The sequence below is a fragment of the Polistes dominula genome, unplaced genomic scaffold (genome assembly GCF_049000335.1).
Source record: "Polistes dominula isolate Pdom_NZ unplaced genomic scaffold, Pdom_raw_medaka contig_24, whole genome shotgun sequence".
Classification (NCBI taxonomy): Eukaryota; Metazoa; Arthropoda; class Insecta; order Hymenoptera; family Vespidae; genus Polistes; species Polistes dominula.
Window position 1 is genome coordinate 6062635 of NW_028301150.1, and position 27997 is coordinate 6090631.

Below are 27997 nucleotides of genomic sequence, written 5' to 3' on the forward strand. Positions count from 1 at the left end.
TAAATATTGTTAATGTATTTTTTATTATATACATATATTTTTAAATGATATCTATCGATATATAGCAAATAAATATGTTCGAGAACATAAAATTTGTTGAAAATGTTTTAATATGAAATAATTAATGTAATAATAATTTGTATTATAATAATAATATACTTCTCAGTATGCTTTTAATATATTGTATTTATTCAAAATTTAGAATAGCAAAGAGGGTAGATAAAGTTTCAATAATATCACAATTATATTCACAGACACATAAAAATTTGATATTTATTGAAAATCGAGTATAAATATATATATTCGATCATTAATAAAAAAAAAGCGGAGAAAAAAATTGACAAATACTAAATATTCATAATAATATTAATATTATATACGTGAGTGTATAGAATAGGCATTCTACATCATAAGCTCATGCTTCAATAGATATAAATTTAAATATTGACAAAAGAAAAATGAAATAAAAGGATAGACCATGAATAATCGGCAATTCTCAACCCTTTTAAATAGATCGGAAAGAATTCTATGCTGAAAAATAACTTTTTCACTTTTTCCATTACTCTTTGTATGAACCAACCATTTCTATTTCTTTTTCAACTTCATTTATTCCGCTGTTGGAAAAAAGTTTTACTTAAAGCGATTTAATTTTTTTTTTGGTATATCATTGAAGCGATGTAAGAGGGGAAAAAAGTCACGGTTGGGAACCCCCCGTGTTCAACGATTTTATGCGGACGGATACGGGAAAAGGAAAAATCGTTCATCTAATATGAGGCTAATATCAGACCGAAATCAATGAAAAAAAAACGATACTTATACTAATACCACACTGCTACGAAGAAAAAGAAGAAGCAAAAGTAGAAGGGAATAAATACGAAGAGGAAGAGGAAGAGGAAGAAGAAGAAGAATAAGAAGAAGAAAAAGAAAAGGAGACACCCCTGAGAGTCAAGAAGACACGGAAAATGAATGCATGTTTTGACTGGACAGAAGAAACAGAACGGGATCTTCTCAAAGGGACTTTAAGGACCTTCAAAGCCCCGTAGCGAATCAAGGGGCAAACAGGAGTATAAATACGGTCGTCGTGTCATGGATTACTCGGTCAAGCCATCATCCTTTTGCTATGTGAGTTTAAAAGGTAGAAACTCGAAGAAGAAAACATCCCTCTCTCTCTCTCTCTCTCTCTCTCTCTCTCTCTATTAAACTTTCCTCTACCTGCTCCTTTTTCATCTTAAATATTTGGAGGTAAAAAAAGGTACTTGAAGATATTTAATTTTCCTTCTTTCTTTTTCTTTATCTCCATCTTGAGGTATTATAAATCAGTACAAAACGATTTGTCAAATTATTTTCTCTTTTTTTATTTCGTAAATTTGATTATTTGTTGTATATACACAACTACTACCGAATTCATTCAATGAGAATAATGAAAACCCATAAAATAGGTACTAATAATAATAATAATAGCAAAGGATCAATAACCTTTTTTCCCCAGACCTATTTACAAGAGAGAAAAGAGAAAGTAAGAGAAAAAAAAAGAAAAATCATAGTTTCGGATGAATGAACCAAGGGGATACAAGGAGTCTTGTAAAACCTCAAGAGATAAAAGAACTCAATAGAAAAACGAATATATACATATATACACATTTAAAGGTGTTAGGAAAAAATCCAACTTCATGAAATTCACCATTGACTCGGTGTCAATGGAGACTGTGAAATATTTGAAAAAAAAAAAAAAGAAAAAAAATACTAACGCGATACGATCTATACCATTTGTGTCGCGTATAAACGTGAAAACTTTTAAATGTTCTTTTCTAGTTCATTAAAATATCCGAAAGAAAAAATATATATGTATATATGTATAACGAAACCGTTCGGTAAGTTTCATTCGTATTTTTCAGACCGAGTGGTTTCTTTCACGTTAAGCTTGATCGAAATTCATCCGACAGCCGATAGGCGTGCGATTTTTATGCACTAACACACATAAATATCTCCTATATATATATATGTATACAAACGCATACATGGCCATAGGTAAGAAGGGCTTTGCTTTGCTTGCTTCTTAACCAGACACCTTGGATTTTCATCGGGGAGGATTCGAAAGTGGAAAGGTTGCCGCGACCGGTCCCCCCCTTTACCCCCTCTACCCCTTCCCCAATTTTTTCTTCCTGGACTCACTCAATAGAAGCTAATTGCCAACGTGGAGCCGCAAATTCGTGGACATTGTCAACCCCATCTCGTTCGCGATATCGAACGGGTCTTTGCTATACATTGTATACAGAGTACCGACCAGTTTCTTCCTCCCTTCTTCCCTTCCTCCCTTCCTCCCTTCCTCTTTTCACCCTTTTTTCTTCCTTCCTTCCTTCTTTCTTTCTTTTCTTTATTTTTTTCTTTTTTCATCTGATTCTTTTCCTTTCTCTTTCTACCATAACCCTTTTCAGTTGAACCCTTTATACTTTTAATTCTTCTTCAGATTCAATTATATCAAATTCAATTTGAAATGTTTCTTTCGCATACAGTTTGACTAATTCAGTCGTGTACAATTGATAGATATTGTTTTAAATCTATAATACTTCTTTTATTTTGTTTGTTTTCTTACTTTTTAGAATAATTATTAATTATTTGTTTTCCCGTATTGAAGATAATTGTGTAATATTTTTATGATTTCAAACGAAATTTTGAAAAAACGTTGCTTCTATTAAACCGATATTATAAATTATTTTAATATTATTCTTTTTATATTAGTATGATATAAAAAGATCTTGTACAACATTTAGTATATTAAAGAACAATATTAATTTTATGCTAAATAACAAAAAGAAAATATAAATATAAATAGAATTACAAATGATCAAATATAAAATATTTTTGACCAATGACAAAAGATTTAAGATTAAATGAGATGATATAACCACGTCGTATTTTAAAGATCTTAAGAAAATGACGTAAAAATGTGAGCTCGTGCGAAATCAGTTAGTATAATATTTGACATACGGTGGGAACGTTATACGAATGGGGTGGGACGAAGGTGGAGAATGCGATAAGAGGGAATAAAAGGAGGTGGAAGAAAGTCGAGGAATAAGAAAAAAAAAGAAGCCAAAGAAGAAAGAAAGAGAGAGAGAGAGAAAGTATAAAAGGACCCGAAAGAGAACGCGGTATAAAGAGAGGAAAGAATGGTGAAGGGCCCAAGAGATATACCGGCTGTGGTGCACGATGGGGTGCCTTGTTCGCGCAGCGGGTTGCACTCTCGGCCCCTCCCAGACTTTACATCTATTTACAAACATTTTGGCGGAGTCGAGAGACATGGTACCTTTTCTCTCTCTTAAAAGAGAGTGAGTGTGAGAGAGAGAGAGAGAGAGAGAATGTCGGGACCTTATGAAAATCCATTCTCAGTGAAAAATGGCCTAGCCTGTAATCCATTAAAGAATGAGAAAAGAAAACGAGAGGATGCGGGGGTGGTGATATTAATAATAATAATAACAATAATAATAATAATAATAATAATAATAATAAGAAGAAGAAGAAGAAGAAGAAAAAAGAAGAAGAAGAAGAAGAAAAGAAGAATTAAAGAAAACATTAAATATACAAATAAATAAGATAAAATTTGAAATAAAGTTTGGTAGCAATTATCGAATTAATATCATAATAATTATTAGTGATAATTAATATTAATATCGTGATAATTATTATTAGTATTGTGATTATTAATTATCGTGATCGTTATATGTATCATTAATATTTTCTCAATAATCTTGAGTATATATATACTCGTATATATAATTAAAAATTAATTATACTTATACCAGTGGTAGTAGAAAAAGAATAAGAAAAAAAATTACATCATTTAATGAGAGAAATGTATGTGAGTCATATTAAATTATCCAATTACCATGCTTATCACAGATATAATTAAAAAGTAAATTTTATCTTTAAACAGTTTAATAAGACATTCCGTACATGTGCTCTTAACGATTCTATAAATATATTAATTCAAATCATGAGATCCAATTTATAAATTTACGCAAAATTATCGTAATACGTAAAAACGAATTAACATTTAATTATAAAAACACAAAAGACAAAGGGATAATAAATATATATACGTTCAAAATATAAAATATAAAATTAAACAAAATTTCTTAACTATTAAATTTAACCCGTCCCCTTTCAAAAAAAAAAAAAACAAACAAAAATTCAATAAAATCTTTCTCATTATCGACAAAATAAAAAATAAAATAAAATTATATTATTATAATAAAATAAAATTAATCGACTCGAATTTACGTGATTTAAAAAAAAAACGTTCTATAAAAAAAGATCAACTAACTAACGTAAAAAAAATTTTCTTCTTACTTTTCTTTCCTTTATTTTCTTTTTTTAAGTTTTCGTCTTGTCAAATGCAAAAAATGGGGGTAAAAAAGAAATAAAATTATTATATCGAAAAAGCCGGCCTTTTTCTTTCTACCTTTGCTAGTGGTCCCCCTATGGGCTCGTTATCGTTTATAATGGTGCTACCAGGATTGCTCGAGGCGTTTATGAAAGACGAAAAGAGGAAACCAGTTCCGGTGAGTGATGTACTCGTCGCGTATATGATGCCTTCTTCTCTTCCTTCACCTCTTCCCTACCTCCTCCCTCCCCCTCACCATCCACCTAACCCCTCTTCGACCATTTCTCAACCATCTTGTACATGCAACATACGTGTTATCTCCTCTCCATCGTACCTCGGCGCGATACCTCCTAATTACCGATCCTCTATCACTTACACCTCGTTTACATATCTTATCGCACACGGTAAACGGCTGTTAATTGTCGCGTCTTCTCGATTCACCTGCTTGATCAATGATCTCTCTCTCTCTTCCTTTCTGTCTTTCTCTTTCTTTTTTTTTTCCTTTCTCTCTTTTCTTTACTTCTCGTCTTATTTTCTTATCCACTCATTCACTCAATCATTTTTTCTCATTCTTCGTTAGTTCAAATAGAAATCATCCTTCATATACGTAGAAATTAGTTATTTAAATATACAATAAGAAGTAAATTAATTTATCAACTTCTCTTCCTTTTTATTCTTATATAAATATAGTAATGTAATAATAATAGAGATAATATTTTGTGTTAATATTGGATTTGAAATAATGGAGAAAATTGTTTAATATAAAATATAGATTAGTAATATTATATGGTTAAGTTATGGTAATATTGTTAGTAATAACATTTAGTAATAACTGTTACAATTGGAAATGAACTGTTGTAAAAAAAATTTGGTAGAAAAAATAAAAATGAATTTAGGTCGCTGTCAATATAAATGGTTCATGTATTATGACTATGATAGATACGACATTGTGAAATATAATATAGTATTTGATTAGCCAATAACTAATATTGTGCAGTGTTTAATTGAAACTATTTAAAATTCTTATAGCAGAATTTGATTTATCAATGAGTAATTTTGATATATTTTTCATAAAAATATAAAATATATTAAAAATGTATATAATAATTTATAAGATATGAAATCACAAATTATATTATTAAAATTATTACATACAAGATATATAATTGATTTAATTTCTAGGTAAAAAAAAAACAAAACTATTATTACAAAATAATTTAAATTAGTCTACATAATTTATTAGTATATATTAATAATATAGTATTATTTTAATCACTCTTCCTCTCTCTCTCTCTCTCTTTAATATTCGAATATAAATTTATTGAAATCTCTTTAAGCAGACGCGAACAAAGGAGAATAGAAGAGATCTCTCGCACGAGATGAAAAGTTAAATACGTCGGGGCAGGGTTAAAAGGTCAAGATGAGTAAAACAAGAGGAGAAAAGAAAGAAAAATTAAGAAGATGAAAAAGAAGAAGGAAGATAGAAGTACAGAGAAGAAGATGAGCCACCTTCTAGAGACTCAAAGAAGGGGGTTGGGTCCTGATGTGAAGGAAGATGGTGAAACAGGACTGGGCTCCATCTCAGCATCCGAAGATGGAGCCCCGCCCCCGCCGGTTTCTTCTCAAGTCCACCTCCTCCTCAACCACCACCTCCTCTTCCTCTTCCTCTTCCTCCACTTCCTTCTTCTTCTTCATCTTCTACTACCTTGGTCAGTTTTACCTTCGCTGCCAGGCGGCTCTCCAAATCCCCCTACCCCACACCCTACCCCCTTCCCAACCTTTTCTTTAATTCTTCTTGTTTCAACGCTCTTTTTTCTCTTTCTGTCTCTCCCTCTCTCTTTTTTCTTTCTTCTTTTTTTTTGTGCTCCCCACCCCACTTTACTTTACTTTCCATCCTCCTCCTTTCCCCACTTCTTCTCTTTCTCACGTAAACCACATTCGGGAATTGAAAAAATGAACACACTTCTTTTCTATATCTGTCCTTCTATCTATTTATTTATCTATTTATTTATCTATCTATTTATCTATCTATGCTGATCTCGATATTCCCCCCTCTTCAACGTGAACCCATTAAGCATGTGCTCCGAAATAAATCGTTTTGACGTCCGCTGATTTATCTTCCAAGAAGCTATCACTTCCGGCTAATCGAGAAACGATTACATCTTACACCTATTAGAATCGATATTGTAACAACGATCAAATTTTTTAACTTATAACTAAAAGAAATAAACCAATAACGCGATACTTTTATCGCTAATTTTTCAATCCTATTTATGCGTGATGTTGTATCGAAAGAAAAAAAGAAAAATAGTAAAAGAAATTCAAGTAAAATATTTTAATCGAATAATATAATAAAGATAAAATAATATAATTATAGTTACACTCGCGAATGATATTAATTTTAATAAAAATAATAATTAAAACATGAACGATAATTTGGATAATAAGACCATCTAAATAACATGGAAATCCTAAAATATTATTTAGACACGTAATATTCTTTTTTTTTTGTTACAGATTAGAAATTATTGTAAAAATGTTCGTTGATAAAGATAATTGTAAAGAACTTCCGACGTTTCTGATAAAAAAAAAAAATTACATCGGTGTGCCACCAATACACGGTATACATCCAAGGACAATGGCCGGACTAAAGGGAGAGATGACACGACAACAATGAGGGCCGTGTTTTGAGAAAGATTCGTGTACGAGGAGATGCATCGAGTGTTTGTCGAGCTCTCTAGAAGGTCCCGGACCATAACTGAAGAGCGATCCCCGGTCCACCAGAGGATGACCTATCTCACGGTTCTTCTCTCATCTTCATTTCCATATATTTCTTTCCTCATACTTTTAACATATACATATATATAGATATACATAAATTAACGAAACGTCATCTACTTATGTTACTTTTTTAACAATTTTAATATCATTCGCAAATTTTCATCTCCACCATTATTTTCATCTGCACCCCAGTTTTAGCATGCTGATCGAATTATCATTAATCGAGTATATAAAATAAAACTTATCATCAGAGATTTAAAAAATACTGGATGATATTATTACACTTGATGATGACTATGACGATGACTATGACAATGATAGATCAAAACGAAGAAAATAGAAAAATATCTTTCTGAAAAATCTAAAGTTGCGATGGTTTGACATGTATCTTCGAGAAGATCAAATTACATCCTTATTACGATATATATACCTATATACATCTATAACTGGCTAGACTTAGAAAAAGAAAAATAGGATAAAGTTTGATACAGTGATAGATAAAAACGTTGAAAATATTGCAACGAAAATATATCAAAATTGCAACCGAGAAACGATACTTTTCCCATCTTTTTCTATGAGAACAGATTAATAATGGACGAAAAGAACTACCAAGAATATTTATTTAGCAAGATAAAAAAAGATCGGAGGTAAAATAAGAAAGATAAATATAGATAGGTAGATAGATACCAATGAAACATGTTGTTTTGAATAGATGGCACGTCAGTGACAGGATTCACTCGTTGGTATTGATCTCAAATATCTGATAATCATCATCATCATCATCATCATTATTATTATGATTATCATGATCATCATAATCATCTTTGTCTCTGTCTTTTAATTTTTCTATCTCATTTCGTCTTATCCTATCTTTCTTTTTTTTACCCTCTTCAAAGTGATGAAGGCGATCAGCACACGCCTCGTCGCTTCCTCTTCTTCCTTATTATCATTCTTTCTCATTCTTTCTCTTTGTTATTCAACATTCTCTTTCCTTTCATATTATCTCGTTTCTCTTCAAGTTCATTTTATCGAAACGCCGAGTCCGATATCGTTACGGTACATTACACTGACACTTTCAGTCAAAGTTGGAGCGTGCCTGCCGACTTCTTTTCTCTTCAAAAGAAAGAAGAAAAGAAAGAAAGGAAGAAAGAAAGAAAGGAAAGAAATTATGTAAAACGAAAATAAGATCGTTCTTCTTGTCCTTTTGCTTGTCGTTGTTCTCATCATTGCTAATTTTCTTCAATATCATCCTTTCTTTCTATTTACAACAGAGACTTTCTCATGTTCTTTATAGTTTTTATACGTCATTGCGTATTCATTCATCATTTCTTTTCTCTTTCTCTCTATTTCTATGTTTTTCTTTCTATTTTTTTTCTACTTTTTTTTTTATTTCTTCTCTTCATTTCTTTTGAAATTTTTCAATGGACTGAAACACGAAGGAAACGACGATTACTCGCATCGAACTAGCGAGAATGATTCAAAGTCGAGTGTCTCAGAAGGAGAAGAAGAAGAAGAAGAAAAAAAAAGACGATCAACACTTAAGAATCCTCCTTGATGTTGAATACGTAAATTAATTAAGTACGAAAGATTTCCAGTAAGTACAATGCTAAAGAATAAGATAGTCACAACAGTCTGTTAAGCTTGTACGCTTCTTGTGAGTTTCTCTAACAACGGTCCGTTAACTCTTCTAGGTTATGTCTTGTATATTCTTTGAAAAGAAACAAAAAAAGAAAAAAAAACGATAGAAAGAGAAAGACAAAAGAGAGAAAGAGAAAGTAAGAGAAAAGAATTCTTTCGGAGGCGCTGGGTGTTTGTTATTATTCAGAAGAGGTAAGAGGGGGGAAAGAAGAGATGGTAGTAGTCAAGTTCCTTCTTCTCGACAAGAAAGAAAAGAAAAGAAAAGAAAAGGAAAGAAAAGAAAAGAAAGAATGGAAGGAAGAGAGAGAGAGAAGAAGAGGAAAAAAGGAGGAAAGTCACGTGTATAAAGCGGGAGGGCGGATATCATGTTCCAAATCAGGATCCGAGGGATCGGGTTATTAGGATCGAAATGAATGTAAATCCCCTTAACACGATCCCCGGCCAAAACACGGCTACCCGCGGCTCCGAAAGTGGCCAGATTAGATACCGCATGTCTTTTTCTCTTTCTCTTTTAGTTCACGAGAAGACACGGACCATCCCGTAGGATGCAGCAGCAGCAAAAGCAGCAGCAGCAATGCCTGATCCTATCTCTTCCAAAGGGTATCCAAGAGAAGTAGAGAAGTCTTTTCTCAAGTAAAAAGAAGTCTCCCTCTTTTAAAAGCCCTTCGAAAAGAGCTCTTCTACATCTCGTAGAAAAGGGCAAAGCTTTCTCTCTCTCCTTCTCTCTTTATATATATACCTTTCTCTTTCTTTCTTTCTTGTTCCGTGAGGAAGGCCCTTAAATCTTAAGATGGGCCGCTGGAATGCCCGGTGCACGTCCGACCTAACGAGCTTTTAATCGTCCCTTCGACGTCGTCCACCGACACGTGACACCGACGACGTACCTTGTCACGTGCCCTTCGAAATTAGAAAATTATAGGATCCGTTTCGGTATACTTAGGGGTAGGTATGCAATGTATGTATTGTATTGTAGTATACTAGAATGTTTTTTTTTTAATTTTTCTTTTTTATGTTTCTTATTTAACGGCTTATAGCGATTATTTTTAAAATAATTAAATATTTATATATTTATATAAAAAAATATAAAATATATATATTAGAAAATTATAGGATCCGTTTCGGTATACTTAGGGGTGGGTATGTATCTTATGTATTGTACTCTATATATAAGTATGTTGAATTTTTTTTATTTTGTATTTCTTTTTTTTATCGAACAGCTGATAATGATCATTTTTAAAGTAAATAATTATTTAATACTTATAATGGTTTCTGTTTATATATATATATATCGTAATTAATATTATTTTAGAACCTAATATTACAATTGATTTTATTTCGTTGGTATTTTTTTCTTGGATCAATTCTTATTTATAGGGAATTGCATTTTGTTGTTTGCTTTTTTTTTTGTTTTGGTATTTTTTTACAAGAATTTGTTAAAAGAATTTCTATCAGTATAGACGACTCCCGACTTAAATAATTTTATCGAAAATTATTCTCTCCAATGTTAAAAAAATTTTTAATAATTTTTTTGTTTTTTTTTTGTTTTTTGAAAGTAGAACTACAAAACATTTCTGAAGTATTATTTTCTAATCAACAATGAAACTTTTAAACCAATGGTTTTATCGAAAAACGATAAAAAGCCGTCAAAAGCTATTCTATTCTCACATATAACGTATTATTTTCTTCTTCATCTTCATCTTCATCTTTTTATTTCGAGTGAAAATTTATATTCCTCGTGACAATAAATAAATGTTCGCATAAAGCAAACTGCGAAACACGTCATCTTAGTAGTAGTAGTAGTAATTGTACGCGTGTCCCTTTCGGTATTGCATTATTTCTCTCCTCTTGTATAATCATCTTGTTTTATTGGCCGTTAACCATGACTGGAAGTGAATGAAAATAGAAGTTACGAGGGAACGTCGCGGCTCGTAAATGGATTAATCGTTTCTCCTTTAAACTTTAATGGACGTTAAGAAACTAAGAGATTCACAAGTTACATTATATAATTCCAACTGTCGAGGAAAACATTTTTTTCCTTTTTTTTACAATGCTAATTTAACGTCACATTTCGTTCATTTGAGTTGAGTATGTCAAGAAGAAAAAGAAGAAAAAGAAGAAGAAGAAGAAGATGAACGGTTCTTTTAATACTTTTGTGTAACTTTTAACAACCGATAAACATCATTTTTACGTATTTATACGTAAACGTCCAAATGTAAATAAATTGTACGCAAAAATTATCTATGCGGTTATGTTTTTTTTGACAGATTAATAATATTTATAAAATATTATCGTTAATGACAAATGACGGTGATATAAATCTTCGTTTAATTAATCATAACTCGCGAATGAACATTTTTCATTAGAGAAAGGTGCAAACAGTTACATAATAATAATAATAGTAATGATAGTTAGACACGAGTTATTTTGTATTACACGAAATATAAATAGCTTTGCGTATATTAAACAACTAACTATCGATTAAACTTAATCCGATTATTTTACAAACAAAATTAATAATACCCTTCCGTTATATATTGATGTTATAATATATTTATTTTATAAATTATTATTAATAACACACTCTCCATATTTGATAATAGAAACAGCAGTATAATTGAAAGAAACATAAATTTATTCGAAAAAGTGAGGGGTGAGATTTAAACAAATAAATTAATTAATTAATAGTAACAATAATTAAAAGTTTAAATTGGTTCTATGTTTTGAAATATCTTATCAGCGGAAACAGATGTTTCTCTATCAAATAGTGTTAACAGATTTGTTATTGCTAGCACCGTGGAAAATAAAAGAGGCATGGTAGTCTGAATTAGATCTTTTCAACTCGTAAAAGCAAACTATCGCGGTATATTCGAAGTAGTTTGGATTAACAGAAAAGAAGATGGAATAATTTTGGTAGACCTTGATTCGTGTCGATTCTTAGTTCGATGAACTTATCCTAGAATACAAATAATACTTTGCTAACCTTTCAAAAAGGTCTCTCTATTTCTTTTTGTTAAATTTCGATTTGATTAAATCATGTTAACCTTCTCTAGAATTTAATTCCTATCTTTTCTCTATCTTTAAAAGAATATTAAGTAATCAGTTATTTATAGTATGATCATGTATACAAAATTATACTAATATAAATTATAAATTCAATTATATTTAAAATATAATTAATTTAATAAAAATGTGTGCAAGAAAATTACCGTAATCGGTTTTGATCCAATCAAAGTTTCATTTGGCATATAAAAATAATATAAATATTCTTACCACGATCTAATTATTTAATATAAATATACAAATAATTGAAATATATTAATCATATTATTTTTAATAACACACATTTTTAAAACAAAACAATAATGTACAGCTAACGACGACCGTACCTGTAATATCACAACAAAATAAGGAATTATTTTTAAAAAATGCAAATATTTAACATATTTACTCAGACATAATTGAAATGAAAAAATATTATTTAATGCTGAAATTTATCGAAGCTTAATTCACGAGTATAGTATATCCTTATTAATTTGAAATTTTATTCGATCGTATATAATTTTTCTTATGCGTGTTGCATTCCCTTATAGTTACGAGGATTTATCGACACTTTCCTTTTTTTAACGATTCAAAACATTTTAATAAACTAACAACCAGTATTTTCATGACAACGACGACTTTTTCTTCCTTCGTTCACCCCCTTTCCCCCTATTCCTGCCCCCCTCCCATTAACGATGAGAGTAAGCACAAACACGTCTACGAGCAATTAAGATGTCAGCTGTCAGGTAGTAACAGTTACTGTCAGGCATTATAGTGTTCGAGCATGAACAAACGTGCTACGATTACGCGTTCGATAATTCGCGTCGAGTTCGATTAATCGCCTCGATGGCGAGTAGAGAGAGAGAGAGAGAGAGAGAGAAAGAGAGAGAGAGAGAGTATTCATCGATAAGCTGTACGATATTTCGAGATTGTAAATGCAACAAGTTTGTTTGTCTTCTTTATTTATTTTGTTTTGTTTGTTTGTTTGCTTGCAGTAAGGATTACGTATATCGTTTAGCTTATGAGATAAATAAACTCGACGAGTAAGTTATTCGTGTAACGATTAATTTGGTTATTGAACTAACGATGATTGTTGTTTGATTTAAAAAGAAAAGAAAATAATAAAAAAGAATATAACGAAGATATAAAATATAATTTGAATAGATTATATTATGTTTGGTATGTGTGTGTCGTTGTATAAAGTGAAATTTTGAACGATTATGTTTAAAATGTATTTTTAAACGATTTATGTTTACGTCGATATTATGTCAATCAACTTTTAAAAAATTTTCAACGAAAATGAATTGTATTTCTACTTTTTAATCTCTTTCGTAAATAAATTATTTCTACAAATTTTTACTATATATATATAAGGAAGAAAAGTTTTTTTTTTTAATTTTCATTGATATTCGTTATTAGCTTATGGTAAAAGAATATAGGAATTCTTGTTTGTTTATTTGTGTTTTTTTTAAGTCATAAAAGCTGTATACCGAGAATATATATTTTTATGTTTCCCACATATACGCATTTTCAAATATTTATAATAATTTCAAAATTACATTTTTATACTTATAATTACATATTTATATAAGTATGTAATTAAATTTGACAAAAATAATTACGGAACAAAGTACTGGCAATTTATTTTCTAAGGTGACAGTAGCAAGAGCTAGACACTCATTTCTAATTGGTATTTAATCGCGAGACCAAGTTACTCTCTCTCTCTCTCTCTCTCTCTCTCTCTCTCTCTCTCTCTCTCTCTCTTAAAATTTATCGAGAACGTAGTAACTGTGTACAAGCATATTTATGGAAGTAGCGTAAAGAGCCAAGGATAATTATGGTTTCGAGAATCGTCTATGACCATATAATATGTCGTAACGTATCTTGTCGTGGTTAGAAAAGAGAAAGGAAAATACAAAGAGAGAAAAAAATAGAAAGAAAGAAAGAGAATGAAAACCATAAGGTACAGAAAAGTAAGAAAAAACTTTTACGTACCAAAGAGAGAAAGAGAAAGAAAAAGAGAGAAAGAGAGAGAGAGAATGAAACCATAAGATACAAGAAAGTAAGAAAAAACCTTAATGTACTAGAAAAAGAGAGAGAGAGGGAAAATGTATATATGTATGTATGTATATATATGTATGATGTGGTTTCAAATCAAAATAGGATATACGTTCAAGAGTAGAAAATATCTCACAGTGGTATTGTGCGTAGGTGGAGACGATTATTTATCTTGTCGTGTGTGTAATTACTCCCGTGGCAACGATTGCGAGGGTGGAACTCGAAAGTTCGCTTGCTTATGAATCATCATCGTACTGTACATACGTACGTACGTACAAGATTTAAGCTTGGAAAGGTGGGGTGAGGGTGGGGTTTACGTTTATATGTTTTAAAGATTTTTTCTGGAAAAATCACGATTAAAGATGGAAAAATATTTCACAGAGTAATGGGGGAAGAGAAAAGAGAGAGAGAGAGAAGGATTAGGTGGTTGGGTGAGGTGTGGGGGGGAGAGAAGGTGGGTTTTACGAGATATACAACGTGTCCACTAAATCAATCAACGACGACGTACTCGGTAGACACGCTAATTAGCACTAATTGAACTCTAGTCGCAACTAGCCGTACCTAACGTTTAAGATTCCTAGTATATATATATATATATATATATATATATATATATATATATATATATGTTGTATGATGTGTGTATATGTGTAAATAAATTTTTACCTCCCTAAGTGCATTTCCATGAATTATTATCTAAATGAAATTCGAAAGTCGTTATTATTTATGACAAATTTAATACGGTAATTATTATATCGAATTAATCGAAATTTTCTTATATATCGATTTAATACACTAACTCGTCTAATAATTAATCTTCATTATTTATTGACAAGTGTATAAAAATATTTTCTCGTATGTTTTATTTTCAGCTGGTAATGTTTTATATGATTTTAATAATATTATTATGATTATTGGAATCGAATTAATTTGATGGAACACACTCGTCGTAGTCTTTTTTGTGATTCATCTTTTATTATTTTTATCCTTTAAATAATTTTATTTATTTTTTTATTTTTATTTTTGTAAATCAAAAGTCACGACGATTTAATAAACGCAATTAAATGTTTATAATGATCAGAACATTTTCTTTTTTTTCTTTTATTCGACGAATTGTTGGTATTGCAATTTAATCGTTCGTTTTCGATCATTTAATTTCATTTTGATTTCTTTTTTTTTAATATACATACGTTATAAAATAATTACAGCTATGAGGATAAAATACGACGAGAAATAAAAAAAAAGCAGGAAAAATTATTTGTTTAATCTTCGTCGTACAAATTCAACAGGATAAATTAAAAATCAAACCTGTCGGATTTTTCGTCTACATTAAAAAAAAAAAAAAAAGAAATGGAATGTAATCATACTCGTCATCGTTTATTTCCGTTCGTTTCGAAGAAAAAGATCGCGTAACTCTTTGTTTAAAATTAAAAAAAAAAAAAAAAAATATATATATATATATATAAAATTAGGAAATACGTACATACATAAATATGTATAAACCTACAGATAGACAGATAGACAGATAGCCAGACAGACAGACGCAGAGAATACCGTTGAAATTTTACGAGCTCACGTTAGTTAAAATAAATCGTTCCAAAATTTACGATCTTTTCATTTTTCTTATCCACTGTTTCTTTTTTTCTCTCTCTCTCTCTCTCTCTCTTTCTCTCTCCTCTTTCTTCTTCTTTTTCTTCTTTAACCCTATTACCATAACCTCCGATTATGTTTTTCTTTCTTTCTCATTTTTTTCACACGATTACAAAACACGAAACCAAAGAAAAAAACAAAATAATAAATAAAAATCGGTTAGTTAGCGTCTCGTGTATGTTTATACAAAATTATTTATACTTGTGTGCATGTAAACATAAGTGGATACGTGCATACACGTTTATACATATATGTGTAAACGATCATCATCGTAGTCGAGAGGAGGTGGAGGAGGAGGTGGAGGAGGGATATCGTATAACGTGGAATATGAATCATCGCGTTATTTTGAGTTCCCATCACGTATCGATTATATTCAAACTACGATTACGTTCTCCTTGTTGTTCTTTAGTCGTAAACGATTACTTGAATAGTTAGAAGAAAAAGAAGAAGAAGAAAAAGAAGAGGAAGAAGGAAGAAAGAAGGACGAAAGAAATATAACGCGGTTAGAGATCAAAGAGAAAATCCCTTTTACGAACGAATTCGGAGGATAACACGCCAAGTCCATTTATTTTATCGGGACTTCTCAAAAGCCGATAAGGGAATTAGGGAGACCGCGCGAAAAAATACTTCCCATTTCTTATTTGCCACCTCACACTCGTCGTCGCATTTGCTCACGTTCGTTCTTCCTTTTTTACACCCCCAACCCCCACTATTCCTACCCACCCTCTCATAGTTATTTTTTTCTACCACACAACTTTCCACCTCACCTCACCCCTTATCATCTTTCTTCTTTTATTTTCAATATCGAACGAATGTGCATCTCGTGTTACAAGCCGATCGTTAAAGTTCATTCCGATTGCAATATCGTTATACAATAGTGAGAGAGAAAAAGAGAAAGAGAGAGAGAGAGAGAGAGAGAGAAAGATCGAAAAAGTTTAAAGAACGAAAGAAAGAATTCAAAGGGCTCGAGTGGGGTACAGGGGGGTTCCCTTCGATGTAGATTTGTAAATGCGAGTATTCTTTTCTCTCTCTCTCTCTATCTCTCTCTCTCTCTTACCTTCTCTACCACGGTCCTTCAAAGTCATGAATAAAACCGAATGGCTGAACCGGTAAACCTAAACCACCACCATCACCACTACCATCACCATCACCACCAAAGGGCAGTCACCACCTGTTGCTACGTTTGGTATTTGTACAACATACAAGAGAAGTGATTTTTTTTTCTTCGGTTTTCTTTTTTTTTTCTTTTTTCTTCTTTTAAGCAAATAAAACACCTTTTTCTTACTTAGCCGTAGCGTTGAGTCGAGATGCTTTTTTTCCTTTCGTCGCCTGTCTTTACTTCTCCCTACCTCATTCTCCTACCTCTTGTGTTCATTTTTATCATAGTTTCTTCGTTAAACGTGAAAATCGACCACGGAAGGAACTGGGGAGGTGGGGGCTATAACGGTTGTTGACATTAAATTTTCGGTGCAACGAATAAATGGATGGATATATGAGGCATGTAATAAAAAAACAAAAGTTTTGTTTTTCTTTTTTTTCGTAACGAAATGCTATACGTTATTGGTGCATGAGAAATCAAACTCATTAACGTAAATTACGTTCGTCGATAGTTCGATTAAAGAATTGTTTTTGTTCTGTCTCTCCTTTCTTTCCTTGTTTTCCTTTTTCTCTTCAAATAAAATTGATCTACAAAGAAAAATATTGACATTGTTTTTTAATAACGTGTCACTCGGAAAAGGGAAGGGTGGGGGGAGGTTGAAATAGGAAAAAATCAACATTTTTATCTTTTTTCCCTTTTCTTCTTCCTCTTCTGAGTGAGTCCAAGTATATTCCTTTTGTTTTCCTTTGTCCCTTTCTTTTTTTTTTTTTTTGGTTTTTTTTTTTTTAAGACAAAGGTAGTAAAAGGAACATAATATTGTGTTTACCATTTATATTTAGATATTCAGCAATAAAAATGATATGAGAGAAATAAGGATAGCGAAAAAGTGATGTTTGAAAAAATTTTTCTACAACGACTAAAATAACGAAGAAAAGATTAAAATATTTTTATTGGATTTTAACAAGTGCAGGTTGAAAAAAAAAAAAAGAAAAATAAGAAGAAGTAGAAAGATGTAAAGAAAAAGGATCGATATTTTTGTGTTGATATTTCGAGCAGGGCCCAAATCTTTCCTTTCCTTTTTACAAGATAAGAAATAAGAAAAATAAGAAAAAAAATGGCAGATAGACGGAAGGGTGAGGAAGAAAACAAATATTTTGTTTTCTCATTTACACGGATAAAATGGGAAAAAGAAAAATAATCTCTTCTGGTAGTTTCTATCACAACATTTTTTTTTGTTCCCATTCCTATTTTTTTTCCTAGATCTTTCTCTCTCTCTCTTTCTCTCTCTCTTTATCTTTCTAAGACTCTTTCTGTCGTTCGTTGTCAATCACATTATTTCTTGTCAAAGAATAAAGATCATTTCTCTTCTATAACATGATATATTGTAAATAGGTGGAATAGGAACATGAGGAGGTGGAGGAGGAGAAGGAGGAGAAGGAGAAGGAAAAGAAGGAGAAGAATATAACACGTGCAATAAGATAGAATTTTAATCGCGTCAATAAAAATTTCAATGATGCGATTCCGTAACGCTTAACGGACATCAACCATATACACCATAAGAGGTGCATTTAATTTGACGGGCTCGTGCGGGCAAACGAGAAAGGCGAGAAACCATAAGTCGGGTAGTGTGGTGGTAGCAGAAGTTAGTATAGTTGGACGTTGAGAAGAGACGAGGACGAAGAAGAAGAAAAAGAAAAAGAAGAAAAAGAAGAAGACGAAGAAGACGAAGAAGAAGAAAAAGAAAAAGTAGTGGAACGGTTGTGTAGTTAGGTACAGCCACCACCATCACCAACCAGTAGCTTTGAATCTTGTCGCGGGGAATTAAGATTAACATTCGCGAAACAACGTGTACGCTAAGTCATTAGCGCGATATTTACAAGTACGCACCGTCTGAGCAATAAACTCGTTGCTGAAGTTACCCCAGCCAACTGTAAAGCAATAATCGAGTCGTTATCCCGTTTGTAGGTGAACCACCAAGCCAGTCAGCCAACCAGTCAACTACTCGATCTTTTTTCTTATATTATACCTTTCTCTTTTTCTTTTTCATATGTATATATGTTAACGTGAAAGATTGAAAATTGGATAATGTCAAAAATTCACATGATCGCTTGGTGTATGTCCGAAATATTAATGTATAAGAATAAAAATTCAAATAATCGGTCTTTCATCGATGTATGTGTTGGTATTTGTTGTTAGGCAACCATTTGATTCTTGACATTCTTCATATATATTAATATATGTACAATAAAATGACTAAAATGTCTAATCATTTTATCATTTTTATTTTTACTGTTTATTAATTATTATTGCCAATTACGGTACGTAATGGTTAATAAAAATCCTGTACTAAGGTTAAATAAGTAATTTTATACCCAAATCAAATTAATATTCTTGCCAAATGTTGACGATAATCTTTCGTTTAAAAAAATATTTTTAAAAAATATTTTACTCAAAATAATAATAATATTATACACGAATTACAATAAATATCTTTTCGTTTTGATTTCTAGATCGATAAACTTTCAAACAAAAATTTGTATTCGTTCACTGCAAATATTTAAACAAAAATAAAAAGAAATGTATGAGATCTAAGGAATCAAATCTTCAGCTTTCCTCCTCCCTTCTCTCATGTTGTCGTCCTTTTATTAAAAAAGAAAAGTAAAAAAGAATTCTAAACGTGTTGTATCAAGTAATAAAATATAGATAGATAGATAGATAGATAGATAGATAGATAGATAGATAGATAGAAGATAGTTATATAGAAAAGTGATCAATCTATTTATTTAGGAATAATTTCACACCTTTGATCCATGAAAAAGAAAAATTAGCAGATATATAAAATTTAACCAATAACACATATCACGAATATACTCTTTATTTTCTTTTTCCTTTTTCTTTCTTTTCGACAGGTAAGGACAAGTTTTGGCAACTCTCGCGGGAATGTCACATTCCCAAGAGTTTTCTTCTTATTCTTCTTCTTCCTCTTCCATACAGTACGAGATGAGACTTTATCGAAGAAGAGACTCTGTTGAATGGTGGTAGCTGCTGCTTGCTACTCGTTCGTTCATGGTTCCTTCCCGGGGTTAGGGTGGGGGTTAGGGGGGTTAGGGAACGAAAGACATCGACTCGAAGGACGAAAGATAGATAGAGAATGAAAAAGAGAGAGTAAGAGAAAGTTTGTTTGTGTTCTCATATATGTGTGTATGAATGTGTGTGAGAGAAAGAGAGAGAGAGAGAGAGAGAGAAAGGTAGGTTCGCTAAGAGCAGGTTGCTACGAAGGAGAAAAGAAGCATTGGCCTGGCAAAGTGTTTAAGAGCGTTATCTTCTCGGCTATTAGTCTTTCTTGGTGTGTGGCCTCCGGTCTCACCGGTCCAACCCAAGAATGAGAGAATGAGAGAGAATAAAAGAGAGAGAGAGAGGTGCATATGAGCAAGGGTTAAGTTTAAGTAGCCTCCCTCCTTTCTACCTATCTCGGTTCACCATCTACACCCCGAAGAGATTCATGAAGAGGATCGGGAGGATCGGCGGATCCAACCGAAGGGAGGAGGAGGAGAGGCGCGAAGATCGACGTGAATTCCGTCGCGTTTCGATCTTCCCTCATTCCTCCTCCCCCTAGTTCTTAGTCACCGACCACCACCACCACCATTACCACTACCACTATCACCAACCCTTTACCCCGGATAATCTTTCTTAATACTTTTCTTTTTCTGACCCTTTCGATCTATTCGCTAAACTTTAACTCTTCTCTTCCTTTTTTTCTTTTTTTACTATATTTTCTTTTTCTCTATTTATCTATATATCAATCTATCAATCAATCTATCTACTTATACTGTCTACTTATCTATAATCATTTATGTTCTTCTAATCTTTATTCTACATTATAATTGATATTTAACAATAAAAAAAAAACAAATATTCACACGGAAGAATACAAATGCAAAAGAAAACGAATTTTCATTTTGTCGAAATGAATAATCATAGAATTTTTGTGTTTGATTTTAATCATTGAGAAACCATTCATTTTAACCCCCTCACCTTCTTTATAGAAATACAAAATGATTGTCACCGAAAAATACAATATAAATATAATAAAAGGTTTATTCAGAAAGGGTGATATAAGAACGAATATTATTGGTTAATAGGATTTAAATGGAATAAATTTAGGTAATTTAATCGTTGATTAATAGATTGCAACGTTAATAGATTTACCCCCTATCGTCGAGGATTAAAATAAGAGAAAGAAAGAAGACATATCCACCTATCTAAAACACGACAGGACATTTGAAGGGGGAGAAGGTAGGGATGGAGGGTGAGAGAGAGAGAGAGAGAGAGAGAGTTCCAGCATTGTCAAAGGTGGAACGTGTTGTACGCGTAATTCTACCGTAGATTAATGACCGACCATTACTGGGATTTATCACGCCTGCCAACTGAGCTTTGTGACGTGTAAGCGCAAATAAAAAATGTTTTGAGGAACGTGGTGGTAGTAGTAGTAGCAGTAGGGGGTGGAAGAGGAGGAGGGGTTTGTAGGTGGTGGGTAGGAAAAGAGGTTGGAGATGAAAAAAATGAGAAGAAGGAGGAGAAAGAGAAGCAGGAAGAAGAAGAGGAAGAAGAAGAAGATAAAGAAGAAAATAAAAATAAAAATAAAAATAAGAAGAAATAGCAGTCGTGTGGCTATCGGATCTCTCCAAAAGTGATTCCCAACGTCCTCTTTGAGAAGAAAAGAAGAAAAGGAGGTGAAGAACAAGGAGGAGGTAAAGCATCGGCATTTCTCTTTGGTAGGAGTGAAAAATTAATCGTCGACACGCAATCGTCGCGTGCTGCCGTTCATTGCAACCTGGCTACCCTGTAATTCAATGTCGGTCTGCCAATTTTCGTCAGACCGACAAAATTATGCCGATTTTCTTACTACTAATTCCCTCTACACGCTTTTTCTCTTTCTCTCTTTCTCTTTTTCTTTCTATTTCTCTTTCTCTTTCTCTATTTTTATCTCTTATTCTTGCTTTTAACTTTGACTTTTGTTATCATTTTTTTTTCGTGCTCGTTAACAATACATCGTCTAAAGTTCCTGCCACGGTTGAGAAACGAATCATTTGAAATTAACCCCCCTTTAAATTTCACCATATTTTTTTGAGGTTTCTTCTATTTGTACATACAAAGAGATAAATAAAAGGTAAAAGACGTACAAAATTGAGTTCAAACGATTATAGTTACGTATTTACTGATACATTTTGTTTGTTTTTTTCCTGATACATCCTTTTCTCTTTCTTTCATTTGTTATTTTTCTTTTGTTGTCTGTAATTTAAGTTAACAAATTTGTATTATAATATATTCTTAACATGAACTAACATAAATTTTGTATTTTATTTATTTTATCTTCATAGAAAAATTAAATGCTTTGACCAAAAAAAAAAGATAAATAAAAAGGAGAAACTAAGCCTAAGCAATTGGAAATATGAGAATTTCAACCTTCGTGTTTGACAAAATAACGTTCGAGAAGGACAAACACTTCTGTTTATTTTGTACCTATGAGGATAGGTATATGTATGTATATATATATATATATAAATATTAGGTTCCTAGTAAACATATACTATATATACATATATATGTATAGGAGAAAGTTCGAAAAGTTCCTGAGCTTAACAAAGAGAAACCTTTAAGAAAGAAGGCGACGAAGGTTGACTTCAAAAAAAAGAATGGATAAACAAGCAAGAAAGTATAAAAGTGAAAAAAAAAGATTGTTTGCAAGAGAGAGAGAGAGAGAGAGAGAAAAAGAGATAAAGAGAAAGTATCTATGGTTTTTGCCGTACTTTTCTACCCAACAATAAAGGCTAAGGGATACGTTATGACCGCAGTAAAATCTTATGACGATCATAACGCGATCATGATGCGTATAACGGGCTCCCAAATACTAATTCGATATTTTTTTACCCCGAGGTCTGACCCTTCTTAAAGTGTACCCTTTTCTTCTTCTTATTCTTATTCTTCTTCCTTTTTTAATCCTTTTATGTTTTGTATACGTTGAACCTGGTTGTCTCAACGACACATCTTGTTCCTGTAGTTAACTCATGAGATCAGAGAGAATGAAAACGTTTGATTCATCGTTAAAAAGGATCAACGGTCTTCAATTGGAACGGATATTGAGTTTGTGTGTGTTTGTGTTTGTGTCGTAAAGTATTATGTATATATATATATATATTCCGATTCTTCGTTTTTTCGTAAGAGTCGAGACGAATAATATTGTTATATATTAAATTTGCAACTTTAAACGAAGATCAATATTTATTTTAATAATCATTTGTGATACTATGACATTATAATATTGCGTTTATTATTATTATTATTATTATTATTATTATTATTATTATTAATTAATTAATCTTGTAAATTAATTTAAGGGGTTTAAAATATTTTATATATCTTCTAGTCTGATTGGAATTATTATTTTTAAAATATTATTTTTTCAAACGCGAAGTATCCCAATGATATTCGTATTTCCAACTGCTGTGTCATAATTTCTCTTGCTTTTTTTTCCTATTAAAAAAGTATTCAGTTTAAATTATTAATTTAAAATTTGCTTAAAATATAATATTCAAAATATTAAGAGTATTTGGAAGATCGCGTAAAATTATTTAATAAAAATGGAAGAAACTAATTAAATCAAAGTCAACAATAAAAATATAAAAATAATATAATATAGTATAATTAAAGAAGGGCGGAAACAAAAAAAAGAAAAGAATAAAAATAAGTCGAGAGAAAACTCCCTGTACAAGATGAAGATGTAAGATTGGATATATATGTGAAAGAAATTGGTAAAATAAGCTGGGCCTTCTTTCTTGGCGTAGCTGGGCCCTACCCTCCCCACCCCCACCCCATTTTTCACGGTTGCTTCAAAGCGAGAAGTAAAAAGTATTGTTAAGAAACGGCGAAACGAATTTCGGACGAATCTTGGACACACCAAGGAAACGGATGTCACTTTTGTAGAATTTATTGGGAACCACCGCATAAGGGAGGGAGGTTTATTTTCTTTTTATTGTTATTATAAAAAAAAAACATGTCATTTTTTATTTTCAAGAAAGCTATTAAATGTTAGTGGTAGTAGTGATAGCAGGTATTGGTATAAGTAAAAGAGTGGTTGTTTACTTATAATCAGATTTGCGATTATTCACGGTTTAGAAACCCTGAAGGAGGCGTTCTTTTCTATAGGGTCAGTTTAACCACCGTAAAAAGTCAAAAGTCCCTGCCATTGAATGTGGTAAACAATATTGCTGGTCACCCTAAACATTCGTAAGATCCGATTCGTCTCGGATAGCTTTTCAAACGTCAAACGGTGTCTAAACTTATTCTATAGAACATTCCCCGGAAGAAAATAATTCGTGAGAATTTTTTTTCTTTTTTTCTTCTTTTTCTTCGATTGTCAAAAAAAGAAAAGAAAAAAAGGGAAAATGGAGAAAAAAAGACTGTAACCGAAATCCACGCTTTTTGTCATGGTTTCATTCTTCTTTTCCACTTAATTCTATGTGTTGGTTTAAATGTAAGTTAAACAAGGTCAATTCTTGATCAGAAAATCCTCTATTCGGTTAACCATAAAATGATCCCCCTCTTGATTAGAAACTAAACTTTCACCGAATACTTCTTAACAATAGTTTCTTTTTGCTTCTTCTTCTTCTTCTTCTTCTTCTTCTTCTTCTTCTTCTTCTTCTTCTTCTTCTTCCTCTTCTTCTTCTTCTTCTTTTTCTTCTTCTTCTTCTTTTTCTTCTTCTTCTTCCTCTTCTTCTTCTTCCTCTTCTTCTTCATCTTCTTCTTCTTCTTCTTCTTCTTCTTCTTATTCTTCTTCTTCTTCTTATTCTTCTTCTTATATTTGGGTATTCGGATTATTTTGTGAAACTTATAAAGTCAAATATTTTCTTAACGATTATACGAGAAAATATTCAACTGTCAAAATAATAAGCTGAAAAAGACTTGCATAATAAAATATTCCTTTAAATAAACGAAATATATATGTATATATATTCGTATATAATATATATATATATATATATATATATATATATATATATATATATATATATATATATATATATAAGGAAGAAAAGAAAAGAAAAAGGAAAATAAAAAATAAAAATTTAGAAAAGAAATCGACAAACAATTAGGGGTAGGAAAAGTGATGAAAATAAATTCTCGCTTGAACGATGTGATAAACGAGCTCGAACTTCCGTTTAAAAAATTACGAATAATTTTAACAACAAATTTAACACACACAAAAAGAAAAAGCAAGACTAAACGAACGAATAAAGAAACGACAAATTTATTTGTAAATTTTACAAAAAAACCGTGTCACGATTGAGTTTTGAAACATCGAGCGTTCGAGGGGGAGGAGAAGGTGAGGTGGTGATGGTGTAGAAAAGAAACAGGGAGAGAGAAAAAAATGAAAAAGAAATAGGTAAAAGAAGAACGGGGTCGAAGCTTATTTTAATCGAAACTCGATGTGCCCTCGAGATTGTTTCGTCTCGCGGCGGCAAACGATGTTTTAAACTCGCCATTTAATCGCCGTTAACGAGCGGTTATCGTTTCGCTAACTGAAAACACGACGATACTAACGAGTCGATCGGACGGAAGCCACCACCACCACTACTACTACTACTACTACTACTACTACTACTACTACGACTACTACTACTACTACTACTACTACACTACTACTAATCTTTATTTTTTACTTTTCCTTATTTCTTTTTCTTATTTTTAATTTTTTTCCCCCTTTTAATTGTTAAACATAATTTACGCTTAAAACACATTTTTTTTCCTCTCATATTATTATCCTCTGTAAAAGGTAAAAGCTATATTTTATTTTATAAATAATTAAATAATATTATATATATATAGTAGGGTGGGTCAAAAAAATGACTATTTTTTTTCAAGTGCCACGGAAAAATGGGTTGCTAGGCACCTTAAAAAAATTCTCACCAAATATGAGCTCATAATTTTAATAGGAAGATCCTCCGCATCGCAGTTTTTTATTTTTTTCTTCAGTCCAATAGATTAAAATTCATACCTCATTATTTATTGATTGTACAGAAAAATGTTTTAGACGAATTTTGTAGGAAATTAACTGCTCTATAAAAATGGTGTCTTATGTTTTAGCGATTAAATTAAGCGTTCAAAACATATTCAGAGACAAACTTTCATGTGATCTGATTTTTATACATATATATATATATATATATATATTGTCTTTTTGTATCATAAAATATTTTCATTTTCTAACACACACGCGCTTATTTCTAGAAAAATCTCTACGATTATTAGGATTTGGATTGCATGGTATTGTTGATTTTGCAATTTGTTTGTTTGTTCTTTTTTCTCGAATGAAACAAAATTGATCAAAGTAACCTTTTTAAAAGATTCACTTACAAATCCCCCTAGGAATTCTACGGATTAAAAGTTGAAAAAACTCTTGAGGTTCTAGGGTTTTACGAAACGCTAAACGAAGTGTAAATTTTCTATTTTTTGTTTTTATTTTCCAGACAAGAAACAAATCCTGCTACCTATATATGAGAACTCGCAGATGCAATTAGAATCGTCTTAACAAACGAATAGACCTAGTGGGGTCACACGACGAGCGGACTAACGGTAAAATTCGAATAGAATATTATCCTTTTAAAACGAGACGTTAATACTAAACACAAAACAACTATACATGTATCGTACATGACATTCTATATCCATTCAAATTTTCTCCAAAAAAAAAAACAATAGAAAAAAAAATAAAAATATCGTATTATTACATCTTTCGAAAAAAATAAAACAAAAAATACCAAATAATATCAATTTTTTAATCGAAATAAATGTTACACGCGAATTCCCTTTCGCCTATTTTTTCTTCTTTTTTTCTTATAATATCATGGAACGTGTTTAAAAGTATAATAAGTATAACGTTCGATACGATTCATAACTATTATTCACATGAATTCCAATGCCCGCGAGAGAACGTCATTTCGAGATCGAAATACATCATCTCGTTCTTCATAAAGGATCAAAGAAAGAAAGATGGGCGGGTCGTGGGGGGTAGGGGGGTGAGAAGTTATAGTAAGGGACAAGAAAATGAAGAAAGAGTAAAAGAATAAGAAGCATAGTGTTCTTTAGTTGCCGGCGGGCTTGGCGGTCTTAATAAGGTGGAAAGAGGTAGTAGTACACCTTCGTGTCGGAGTATATACGAAGAAAAAAGAAAACGAAAAAGAAAAAGAAAAAAATGGAGAAAAAAAGGAAAGCAAGTCGGATACTGATAGAGGGAATCGTCTCTCTCTCTCTCTCTCTCTCTCTTTTTCTCTCTCTCTCTCTCTCTCTCTTTCACTCTTTCTCTTTCTCAAGAAGGGCGGCAGAGTTCACACTTTGCACCTTGAAAAGGCGCCTACCTTCGTGCTTTATTCCGTAGCAACATTTCGCCTTCGAACGTTCTCTCGGTTCCATCGCTTTAAAGAATCTTCGCTGTCTCTTTTTCTTATCCACGTTCTATCTTTCTTTCTCTCTCTCTCTCTCTCTCTCTCACACGCACACATACACTCTGTTTCTTTCTCTTTCTTTCTTTCTCGTAAGGTTCTCACTTCTTCCTTCTTCGTGTTTGCCCGCCTCGTTAACGCCTTGCGGCCTGGACGAACCGATGGATGGATGGATGGATGGATAGACGTTACACGTTACAACCAAACCCGGCCTTTCATCTTCCTTCGGTTTCTTTAACGCGTGAACGAGAAAATAAAGAAAACGAGAGATCACCTTTACCTTTTGATGAATTCGAAAAATTTGCGAGAGAGAGAGAGAGAGAGAGAGACGAAATGACCCCCTCCTTCTCATCTCCAAATCCAACACACTTTCCCCTCCTTCTATTAATTTTCTAACACGTTTTATCAATTTTTATTTTTATCTATTTGGGGGAGGGATGAGACAGGGAAAATCATTTAACTTATGTAACAAATATATCTTCGAATTTTGTGTTAATTAAATAAATCATTTGTTCGTAATATTTACGAAATAATTATTATTTTAATATGTTGCAAGATATTTCACAACGAATCATCATCATCATCATCGTTGTCGACATCATTCACCAGACGTTCGCGTTACTATTCTTCCTTTCTTTTTTTCTTAATGATAAATAATAATCACTTTTACCTAATATCCTAACATGAATAGCTTAAACAGTGTCAAGGATTCAAGAAAAACGTAATAGTTAATAAATTGAAAAAAAGAAAAAGAAAATAGAGAAAGATAAGAAGACGAATAATTATCATTTGTAAGATGTAAACAATTTTTTTTTTTAGCGTGAGATTAGCAGTACGAAGAGAGAGAAAGAA

General features: G+C 31.7%; 1 protein-coding gene across 1 annotated transcript in view; it reads right to left on the reverse strand.

Annotated features, from left to right (window-relative positions):
• Positions 1–27997, reverse strand: part of hh (hedgehog signaling protein) — a 57797-nt gene that overhangs the window by 5248 nt on the left and 24552 nt on the right. The window lies entirely within an intron of this gene.